Raw genomic sequence first — 11993 nt, 5'->3', positions numbered from 1 at the left:
AAAGCATATATGAACTCCTTTAAATACTTGTTACAGGATAGCACGATTAAATCTAAAGTTTAAAAAGTATATAGAACCAAGCCCTCCATTGCATATATATAGTTTAGTTATAAAAAAATAATGTCAACATGCGGTTCCACTTGATATAATGAAAGAGACTGATACTATCTTCAAAGCACACTCAATTACTTAAGTGTGAAATTGTTCACTATATGCATAAGTGTATTCTTCCTCTCTGTTTTTTCAAACTCTTGATACCAATTATTCAAATTCAAGAACTCAAAATATCAGCTGTATTATCTGCCACTGTCACTAAAAGAGTTAACAATATTAATCTATTTAAAGTATTTTAAAATATTATAATTATTATAAATCTTTATAAAACACATTAATGATAAAAGAATAATGGAAATATTAGAGAAGACTAAAGGAAATATTAGAGAAGTATAATGAAAAAATTTGAGATTAAAATTTTACCTGAAAATGTATAATGCAAATACTAATGATTAAAATTGTACCTGAACATTCATTATCAGTATTTTTCCTTTTAGAACTCTTATTTCTTCTGATTGCATAAAACACTTTCTAATGTTTCTTGATTGTCATTAGCTTGAAAAAATAATGCAAAAAAAAAGGTAAATCAATCAATTTACATGATAAAAAATTTAAAATTAATAAATTTCTATATTAATTAAAGTAATCGCATAACATTTTAGATCATATAATGTTATCTTTAGGTGTACTACACAGAACACAATATTATTAAAAATTATTTAGGTAGTTAAAATAGCATACCTCTAAATGATACCATAATTATAACAGCAACTTCATCAGAATTATTTTATAATAATCATAAACAATTACAGTATATATAAACATCCCAAAGAATCTGCATATCACAATAGATTTCAAAACACTTCTTTATATACTACATTTATAGCCTCATCAGTTAACTTTCCGTCATCATTGTAACTCAGTATTTTTAATCCCTTTCTACTTGTTACTTTAGAAACAGCTACATAAAGTTGTCCATGGGTAAACACTGGTTTCTTCAAAAATAATCCAACATGAGATAAAGACTGTCCTTGGCTCTTGTTGATTGTCATGGCAAATGATACAGTTATAGGAAACTGTCTTCTTTGAAACTTAAATGGGATTCTAGCATCTGAAGGTCTTAAAGTCATTCTTGGAATAAATACCTTCTGTCCAACCATCTGTCCAGATAAAACCTTTGCTTCAATTACTTGATTTCCAAGTTTAGTAACAATCAACCTAGTTCCGTTACATAGTCCTGCTGCCTGATCAATATTTCTTAGTAACATCACTGGAACTCCAGAACATTTAATAGTGTTCAAAAAATCTAGGGTGTGTACATGTTCCAAAGCTGAATAAGTATGATCAGACTTGCATATTTTGTCAGAACTCAAATATGATTTCTCAGGATTATGATTCAAGGAGATCATATATTGATTGATTGATTCCACCATATCAAGAGTCGGAGCAAGAATGGCTCTTTGTTGTAGGTATCCAACATCATTACAATTAGTACTAAAATCTGGATACGTACTTTCCACAATAGCTGCTATTGGATCAGTATATTCAGTTATTAGAAGATCCTTTGGTATTAAAACTTTATCAATTCCATCAAATGAATTACCAATACTACCATCCCCAACAGCCAATATCCAATTAGAAAACTCTTGCAACTCTTGTAGATCAGTATCAGCGTCACTGTTTTGCAACCTCATATTCTTTGTCAGTGTTAATAATTCACAATGGGGCCATAAATATGAAGAGTTGAGAGTTGCATTAACAATATCTTGTCGACTACCTTTTGGGATCACAGGAAGAATTCGTCTGAAGTCACCTCCAAGAACAATTGTTTTACCACCAAATAGTAATTCTGACTTGGTTGCGTCTTTATAGCCAATAATATCTCTTAAAGTCTTATCAAGAGCTTCAAAACAATGTTTATGCATCATTGGAGCCTCATCCCAAATAATCAACTTAGTCTTGATTAGCAAATGTGCTAAAGGAGTACCTTGTTTTAACTTACATGTTGAATCTTCAGTTATATTTAGCGGGATAACAAATCTTGAATGTGCTGTTCGGCCACCTGGTAATAAAAGAGATGCAATCCTGCTAGATGCAACTGTTAAAACAACATCTCCTTTGGACCTTATGGTAGCTGATAGAGTCTTCCAAATATAAGTTTTTCCTGTTCTTCCAAATCCATATAAAAAGAAGAATCCACCCATATTTTCATTAACTGCTGCCATAATTTTTTTATACACTGATTTCTGCTCATCCGTTAAATTTAATACCAATTGTTGATGTTCATCAGCTAAAACACGTTTATTGTAACACATTTCATCACAAATTAATCTATTGGTGATTGTCAACATCATCCTCAGTGTAAACATGTATTGGCATTGTAGGAAAATCTGAAAAACTTCTTCCACAACTTTTTAAAAAACTTTCTATCTTTTGCAAGCAACAATTCTTCAAATCAGCATCTGATAGATAAGCTTCTGAAAAAATAATATAAATATATAATAAATTAATATTAAACGTAAATATAATAAACTAATTAATCAAACAAAAATAATATAGAATTCATGATAATAATAAGATTAATTTAAATTTAAAATAGTATTGGGTACCTGGGTTATCTAATACTCTTTTTTGTTCATGAAGAATATCTTCAGATAGTAAATGCCATGTTGATTGCCAAACAACCTCCGGACGTGACATTGAATTTGATATAAGTAGCATAGCAAATAATTGTCTTAGATATGATGGCATTCCCCAATGACTTGCTTCTACTATAGCATCAACATATTCTTTGTCATCATCTAATAATCCTAAAGCATAACATGCATCTCTAAAAGTCTCATGATCAATATCATTTATTCTTCTGATTCCTCATATGAAGTGGGACCTCTAACAATATTCAATAACAATCTAAGATAATTTTGCTCACCAAATCCCGGTGGAACAAAGAAAATTCTTCCAATCGAAAATGCAGAAGTTTTTCTTTTATCCCATCTCTTAGATTGTTGCTTCCAAACAAACTTTAAAGGAAATTCTGCATAGGTTAAATCTCTTGCTTAAGGAAGTTCCTTGTTTGCTTCAAACCAACTTAAAAACTTGGATTCCTTTATGGTTGGTTTATTGATGACAACATCAATTGGATCATCATCTAAAAATATGATATTCTGATTGTCTGGTAAATGAAAAGATAACCTTTCTACAGAAGGTTCTCTATGGTGGATTGGAAATTTAAGATTCTCCAGCTGCTTCACATGGTGATATATACCGACAATCCCAATACATATGTATTTCATCAACCCCTCTTGAATCTGAAGAATTCGCACTATGACAAAAAGCAGCTGTAACACGGTCATGACCTTTATTAACATACTTGAATAAGTATTTAATTGACCTTGATTGATTGCACCATTCAACATTAATATGCGCTTCATATTTCAACAACAAAATCTATTGTGTGGTACAACATATCTATTATCCAAATCAATACCTGATCTCTTTGTAGAGCTGCCATCATCTCTTCTTCTATATACAGGATATCCCTCCTCATCAATTGAGGTAGAAGAAATAAACCTTTTTGGAAAGTGTTTTGATTTCCATTTTGCATGCAAGGAGATGATTTTCTAACTGAACCACATGGGCCATGCATCATAAAGTTTGTAACAGCCACATAATAATCCAGATCAAGTAATTTATTTGATAATTCAGCTGAAATAATATCATCAATATCACAAATATTTGGAGATTTATTATGTAGAAATAGCAAAATATGCGCATGAGGCAATCCACGCTTTTGAAATTCAATAGTATAAATCACTGAATCAAAGGATAAATATGATATTGTTTTTTATTACTGTTTCAAATTAAAAATAAACAATTGTGGTATAATAATAAGGCAATAATATACATTTAATTGACCTTGATTGATTGCACCATTCAACATTAATATGCGCTTCATATTTCAACAACAAAAATCTATTGTGTGGTACAACATATCTATTATCCAAATCAATACCTGATCTCTTTGTAGAGCTGCCATCATCTCTTCTTCTATATACAGGATATCCCTCCTCATCAATTGAGGTAGAAGAAATAAACCTTTTTGGAAAGTGTTTTGAACATCTTCCATTTTGCATGCAAGGAGATGATTTTCTAACTGAACCACATGGGCCATGCATCATAAAATTTGTAATAGCCACATAATAATTCGGATAAAGTAATTTATTTGGTAATTCAGTTGAAATAATATCATCAATATCACCAATATTTGGAGATTTATTATAAATAGAAAAATATGCGCATGAGGCAATCCACGCTTTTGAAATTCAATAGTATAAATCACTGAATCAAAGGATAAATATGATATTATTTTTTATTATTGTTTCAAATTAAAAATAAACAATTGTGGTATAATAATAAGGCAATAATTATACCTGCTTTTACTTGTCCAAAAACTTTGTTGTCTCGCAAATCCTTTATCAAGTGATCTAATTTGACTTTAAAGACTCTCGTTATAATGTCTGGCCGATCTTCTGGAGCCAATCCCCTACTGTTCACAAATCTAGTGATCTCGGGCCATTTAGGATTGCAAGTAAATGTAATAAATAAATCAGGATATCCGGCCCATTTACATATTGACATTGCATCTTGATAATTTTGCAACATGTAACGTGTACCTCCAGTGAAAGAAGAAGATAATATTATTCTTTGTCCTTTAGAAGAAGGTTGAGTATCTCCCTGTAAAACAGCTTCTTGTAATCCCTTATAGAAGTCTGCTCTCAAATGTGTTTGATGGAGCCTATAAAATAGCAATCGAGAAGATTCTATCATTGTATATCCATCTACCAAGAATTGTTGAAATAATCTTTTAGCCGATACAATTGTTGGTACTTCATTCTTCCTTTCTTGAATTTTGTATGAAAAGTATTCAAGAGAGCTAACATATCGAAAGAAGAAGATAATATTACTCTTTGTCCTTTAGAAGAAGGTTGAGTGTCTCCCTGTAAAACAGCTTCTTGTAATCCCTTATAGAAGTCTGCTCTCAAATGTGTTTGATGGAGCCTATAAAATAGCAATCGAGAAGATTCTATCATTGTATATCCATCTACCAAGAATTGTTGAAATAATCTTTTAGCCGATACAATTGTTGGTACTTCATTCTTCCTTTCTTGAATTTTGTATGAAAAGTATTCAAGAGAGCTAACATATTTCCTTCCATCAGATGATTCATCAATTCCATTTAAAGGAATATCTTCTCTATATCCATCTTCACCAAATGGAAAAAAGTAATGGATATTACAAACCTAAGTATGCTGCATTCAATTCACTTATTCTCTTAAGTTGTCCAGAATGACTTTCAATTATTATATCTCTGTCAATTCCTTTCTTGAATTTTGTATGAAAAATATTCAAGAGAGCTAACATATTTCCTTCCATCAGATGATTCATCAATTCCATTTAAAGGAATATGTTCTCTATATCCATCTTCACCGAATGGAAAAAGTAATGGATATTGCAAACCTAAGTATGCTGCATTCAATTCACTTATTCTCTTAAGTTGTCCAAAATGACTTTCAATTATTATATCTCTGTCTGAACTGGTTGGTTCAAAATCACCAACCACCAAAGCTGCTGACTAAAAAAAATACTCCCTCCGTCCCATTTTATATGATGTACTTTGATTTGGCACAAACTTTAAGAAAAATGGAAAGACTTTTAAAACTTGTGGTCCAAAATGAATGATAGAAATTTGTGTGGTTGTAAATCATTTCATTAAGGGTAAAAAGGACATTTTATAGGCAAATTGTTACTTAAAATAGAAATGTGTCATTCTTTTTGGGACTGACTAAAAAGGAAAGTAAGTCATATAAATTGGGACAGAGGGAGTAGTTATATAAATAATAGTGATTAATAATTACAATTATATTGAACCTTGTAAAATATATATATACTATAAATACTTACTTTAAAACATTAATTCTATTTTGCACCTCATTTTTTGTATCATATATATACAATTGTGCAAATTTTGGAGTAAATCCCTTGGTAGGTAATAACCTTCCAATTTTATGATAATTCTGTCCAGATAATCTGAATGTTCTTGGCCCTTTCGTTTGATTGACAGATGCATCAATTTTTCCTCCCATTGATGTAAATGAAAACATAGAATTATAATTTCTTATATTCTCTTTGAAATGACAACTTTTGCCACCTAAATTAATTTTATGTTATTCAAACATTTAAAAGAATATATTCTAATAATAATGTAGTAAATTGATAAATAATTTCAATTACCTGATCCAAATAATAATTCATTTAGCAGTGTAGGAGGATCCTTTGGATTTGGAAGCTTTATCTTTCCCTTACCGCAACACAAAGTGAAAACAAGTTTTATTTTTTTGTATCTCTTCTCAATTCTTTCTTCATACCAGAAGTACGCACCGCAATGTTCACACTCATAAGTAGGATCTCCCATATCCCAATAATCTAATGGTATTTCATTTAAAATTTAAAAGATAGAGTTCAATTATTTACTGTAGAAATAACATAAATCGATTTGTTGAAGAAAGGTAATATTGAAACAAATACCTTGATTGTAAATTCTACTACCTTCAATTTCATCCCCTATAAATATAAAAAAAATGTAAAAAAATTAGTACTATACAAAATTTAGAACATTAATAAATTATAAGAACATAAAATGTGTTTAAGTATAGATTCATACCTTCCAACATATCTTCTTATTCATTTTCATAAATATTTTGCTCATTTGATTGAACATTAGAATGTTCCACCGAAAATGCGTTCTCATCCACCATTATATGTTTACCTTTAGATTGCATTGAATTTGAAGAAGAACTACTTGGCAAATCTAGCATAAAGGAATATGCATTAACTAATGTACTTTCAATGGAGTAAAATATCAATCTACTTATGCAAGCATTGATTCTCTACAGAAAATAAGTATAACAATATTATATAAGTGGAAATAAGAAATGCACAATAAATTACTTAATAAGCCTACAATCATTCATCATATTTTATTAGTTTATCATCACTAAGTTAATCACTTTGTACTAACTAATTTTACAAAGTTAAATGACAATTGTGAATGTATTGCCACTAAATTAACTATATTAGGCATAATGTATGTTTTTATAGATTGTAAAATCTGTTAAATCTGTGTCATATTTAAAAGAAATCAGTAATCATGTCTTTCCATCAAAATCTCTTCCCCCTTATAGTATTACAATTTTTAATGGATGTGTTTGTCCAATTTATAAACATTTTAACACTTAATTAAAGTGTTTCTGAAAGTGTAAGAAAGTTACTCAATTAATCAAACAAAAGAAAGATATGAAAAAACTAACCATTGACATCTAATGAGCATTTTTTCACGTTTTTGATTCTGTTGTAAGCAGATTCTGTTTTTTCTTGCTAATTTTTTATGATCTTTCATGTCTTTGTTGTATGTTATTGAACTCTATATCTCTTTAAATGGACAAAACATCAGAACTGAACATCAGTTAATATAGAGCAGTTTATTAATTTTTTTGATCTGTATCCTATTATTGAATAACTGTAAAATTTAAATTTACAGTCAGTTGGGCAAAACAGGGAGATTTTTACACAATATATTTGTAAGTTGAGTCTCAAGACTCTTGTTTTTGTACCATCATTATATTTTTTTTTTAAAATTTAAAAATATCAGTCAGTTAATAGAAAAAACTATATAATAAAATCTGTCTAACTAATACGTCTAAATGACCATATATTAGTTTCAATGTTTTTTTGTCAGAAGCATACATATAGATTTATCATAAAGATAAGAGACTCAAATCTATGAAATTGTGTGATAACTTTTCAAAATTTATTGGATATTACCTTTAGTATACTGTCTTGTTGGAATATATGAAAGTTTATACGTCCATTAGATTAGTATTTGATTAGTTCAAGCCTTCTTGTTCTAATGATGAGAAAGCTATTCATAATTATATACTTTACTATATATGATTGTTGTAATACTTAATCTTGTTCTAATTATGTAAAATCTATTCATAACTATATATTTTTTCTGGTTCAACAGTGTGATTAAGGTGTAGAGAGGTATGGGATGAACTGAGTTGTGCTTCTGTTCATTGAGTTTAATATGTTTTAGAACGTAGATATAACTGTCTCCTTGGCAATAAATTTTATATTTGTGTTATACTAAGATCTATTCTTTCAGTTAGTTTGTACTTGATTATTATATACACATGTACATATAATAGATTGAGGTAATCCTCTTATTTCTCCTCGTATTATCCAATCAAAGTTTAACTCTAATATTACTCCCTGCCGTGCTTGAACAATTCTAATACATAAAGTTAGTGAAAGCCTATTTATTGATTACCTATGGCAGTCATATTTTGATTTTATGAGGGAAGCTATGACTATTCTGTTAGTTAACATGTTAAGGAGGTTCTATTTTGACTTATCAAAAATTTCCATATTTGAATTATGCCTTCACTTATCAAAATTTTTCATATTTGAATTATGCCTTTTTATAGATTAGCTTAAAAATGGTTATTTTTCTGTGGATAGTATAGACTCAATGTATGATATTTATGGATACCTATTATACTATAGCTTGTGAGCGGTTCTATTGATGGATATATGAAACTGTTTTGTACATTTTTCATACTACACTTTCTGACTTAATTCATTCTAAGTGAGAACAATAATTTTCAACTTCAGGATTTAATCAATTGTCTCTTATGTTTTGTAGATTGCTTAGAGGTTATTTAATGGAAGAAATATTTCCTGCAAGTATATTGTTGGCAAAGATAATTGCTTTATATGGAATACTTAAGGTTAGTATGTAGTTATTATTGTTAGCATCATTCAAATTATTATCTGTATTCAACACATTGTTATTTGAAGTTATCTGACGAATTTTACTATTTGAAATTTGAGAAGTTGACACTTAATTATATATCACACAAAGAATGACACATGTTTAAAAGTGAAAAAACATCATATGCATATATAGAAAGTAAAATAACAACAATCAGTACTAACACAATGAAATACGTTCTTAAAACAGAAATGGATAGTTTAATATTCTAAAATAAACTAACTTAAATAATTAAAGTCTATCTCCCATTCTGACAAACTTATGCCTTCTTCTCCTTCTTTATAACTCTGCGTAACCTGTTAGATGGTAGTTTGACATTTAATCCCTCATCATCTGCATGTGTTGGCCGAACTCCAACGTGTTTGCCATTATTGGGATATAACTTTTTAGTCAAATCAATCACATCTTCTGTTTGTGAAGAAACACAATCTGAAATGCTATTCTTGATAGGTGTCTGTAAATAATTTAAATACATACATAATCAAAAATTTATGTGTGTTACCTAGTAAAACGCATAATGTAAAATAACATACTATGTTTTAAAATCTGAAAAGTTAAAAATACGAAATATATAGGTTGAATTAAATTATATACCACAATTAGTTTATCTTCATCAATGCTCTGTTCACAATCAAGGGATGCCTCCTGTTTCAAAAATTATAGTTAATTAATTTATATGAAAATTATAGTTAAATTTTTAATGATTTTGACACTTACTGTCAAAGTGTGTATAAGAGAAGGATGACAATATTCCTTTAATAATGCTTCATCATCAATGAACTTAACTACTTTGTAGACATTATCATTCTTGTTAATGTTTGAATCTTTAATCTGGACTTTAAACATGAGCTTTTTCTCAATCAAGGTATCAAGTTTTGTGGGATAACCATTGTCAACATCTCCTATTAATCCTTCCTTCAATTCCTTGGCAGTCTTTCCAATTAGTTGTAGAACCTCTTTATTCCACAACAATAATGATATAAATCCAGTTTCATCAGTTAACATGAATTTGAAGTCGATACCTAAAATGTATAAATAAAGTGTTATATAATGTTATTTAAATTTTAAATATTTATATTGTTTGCTCCAACCTGTGAATAACTGATATAACTTCAACATTGCATTTTAAGCAATAATATTTGTCTCCCAATGGATCAACCTTTGTGATACACTTCTTGCAAGCCAAGTATGACCATTTGTGACCAAGTTCCAAACAAACAATCTTTACAGCAATCCAATAGCTAGACTCCTGTGAGTTAATATAGATGGTTAGACAGTTATATGTACTATAAAAAAATATTATTATAAATAATAATATAATATACAACTCACTTCAGTGCATTGAAGGAAATCTTTAATAAATTTAAAAGACACCATTCCTGTAGATAACTCCTCAGAAATTGAAATATATTGTTGTGAACTTGTTTGTGAAACCTTTTCATATTCGCCTGATGCAATTAACTTGTTTTTAAAATCAGAAGATTGTGGTAGATCTGTATTAATCCATGGTTTGGTCTGGTACCAACAACTACGAATAGAATAGGTATCTGTAAAATAATTTATAAGATTTATTAAGTTAGATAAATATATTTGGAAAAATGATAAACAACTATGCAACAAAATAATAATTTTAGAATTCATACCTCTAAATTTGTGTGTCTTCATTAATTGAAGAACGACAATTAATGGTTCATTTGTTGATCCAGATAAATGTGATTGCATTTGAAAGGCGAGATCACCCCATAAAGTGGCAGGAAGATTGTTTTTCCTGCGTAAACAATGTTATGAAAATATAAAATAATGGTTTATACCCTATTAAATGAAAATTGTTTAATAAAACTTACTTTTCATCTTCTACAACAATATTCATGAAAGAACTATTGTTGTCTCCTTGCTTTGACAATTGAATTGGTTCATACGAGACAACATGTCCAACAACATCTTGAAAAATAATTGAATTTTTAGATATAATATTTACAATAAAATGAAATGAAGTTAGCTAATATAGATTATTATTTACCAATTAGTTGATTTTCGTCGGTGTTGTGCTGAATTGCCACTTCATCGAAAGTGCGTAGCTTAAAAACATCCATATGAAAAGAGGAATCTTCAAGTTTAGTCACAATAGTATTCTGAGTGAATATAAGCTTGTATTTATGAGAATTAGATTTAAATTTAGAGTGATGAGAGGCTATGACAAAATATTTCATCCGATATAAACCATGATCATAAATCTTGTCTCTGAAATACTTTATTGTGTACTTGTCAATAGATGCGTGTATTCGATCACCCTATATGCAATTTTTTTTTGTTAAGCATTAATCATTATCATTAATGTATAATAATAATAAAATTAGAGAATAAATTAAATTCAGAAAGTTGATTTATATCATACCTTTTCATCTTGCAAAATCAGCTCCATAGAATAAGGAATATCTGGCTTGTATTTATCGGGCGTTGTCCAGAAACGAACAACGCGAACTTTTAAATTCCAGTTCATTGAGTTATTGGTAATTTCAGATATTGTGTTATATTGTAAAGCCATATTTTGTATTGTGAAATTCGACAGAAACATGTTTAGTTTGACACAAATGGTGTCTTTATATATGTACATTGTAAGTGAGTTGAGAAGCAGTTTGAACGGAAGTTTATGAATTGTGGATAAGATAGTAGGGGAGTTATGGAACCTCTTTACTAAAAATTGCTCTTAATTAAAATTGTTTTTGATTTTTTTTTATTACATAATTACAGGTTAATTCAGATGGTGACATATATTGCTATTTGGTACTTGAGAAGCTGACACGTAATTCTATAGTATGCAACCGAACGGTATAAATTGATAAATATATAAAAAAGTTAAAGTTAAATTTAAGTTGAATTTATTTTATTGATTGCTGTATATACATAATTAAATTTTTAAAATTGACACGTGTATAATTATTTTTTAAAATTGACACGTGTATATATAAAACTGGTTTGAATTTATTTTATTGACTGCTTTATATATGTAAGATATTTAAAAAAATTTAAAAGTTGACACGTACAT

At 28.9% G+C, this 11993-nt stretch overlaps 1 long non-coding RNA gene across 1 annotated transcript in view; it reads left to right on the top strand.

Moving 5' to 3' along the window:
* The window catches only part of LOC107060984 (uncharacterized), a 13132-nt gene extending 1349 nt beyond the window's left edge, over nt 1-11783 (top strand). The window contains exons 5-6 of the long non-coding RNA XR_001473691.1: nt 8819-8903; nt 11699-11783. This is a non-coding gene — a long non-coding RNA (uncharacterized lncRNA). The remainder of the gene's footprint in view (nt 1-8818; nt 8904-11698) is intronic.
* Nucleotides 11784-11993: the final 210 nt, after the last annotated feature.

This window comes from Solanum tuberosum, unplaced genomic scaffold (genome assembly GCF_000226075.1).
Source record: "Solanum tuberosum cultivar DM 1-3 516 R44 unplaced genomic scaffold, SolTub_3.0 scf00111, whole genome shotgun sequence".
In the NCBI taxonomy this organism is placed as follows: Eukaryota; Viridiplantae; Streptophyta; class Magnoliopsida; order Solanales; family Solanaceae; genus Solanum; species Solanum tuberosum.
Note: the sequence above shows the minus strand (reverse complement) of the source record. Positions and strands in the feature narration are given on the sequence as shown.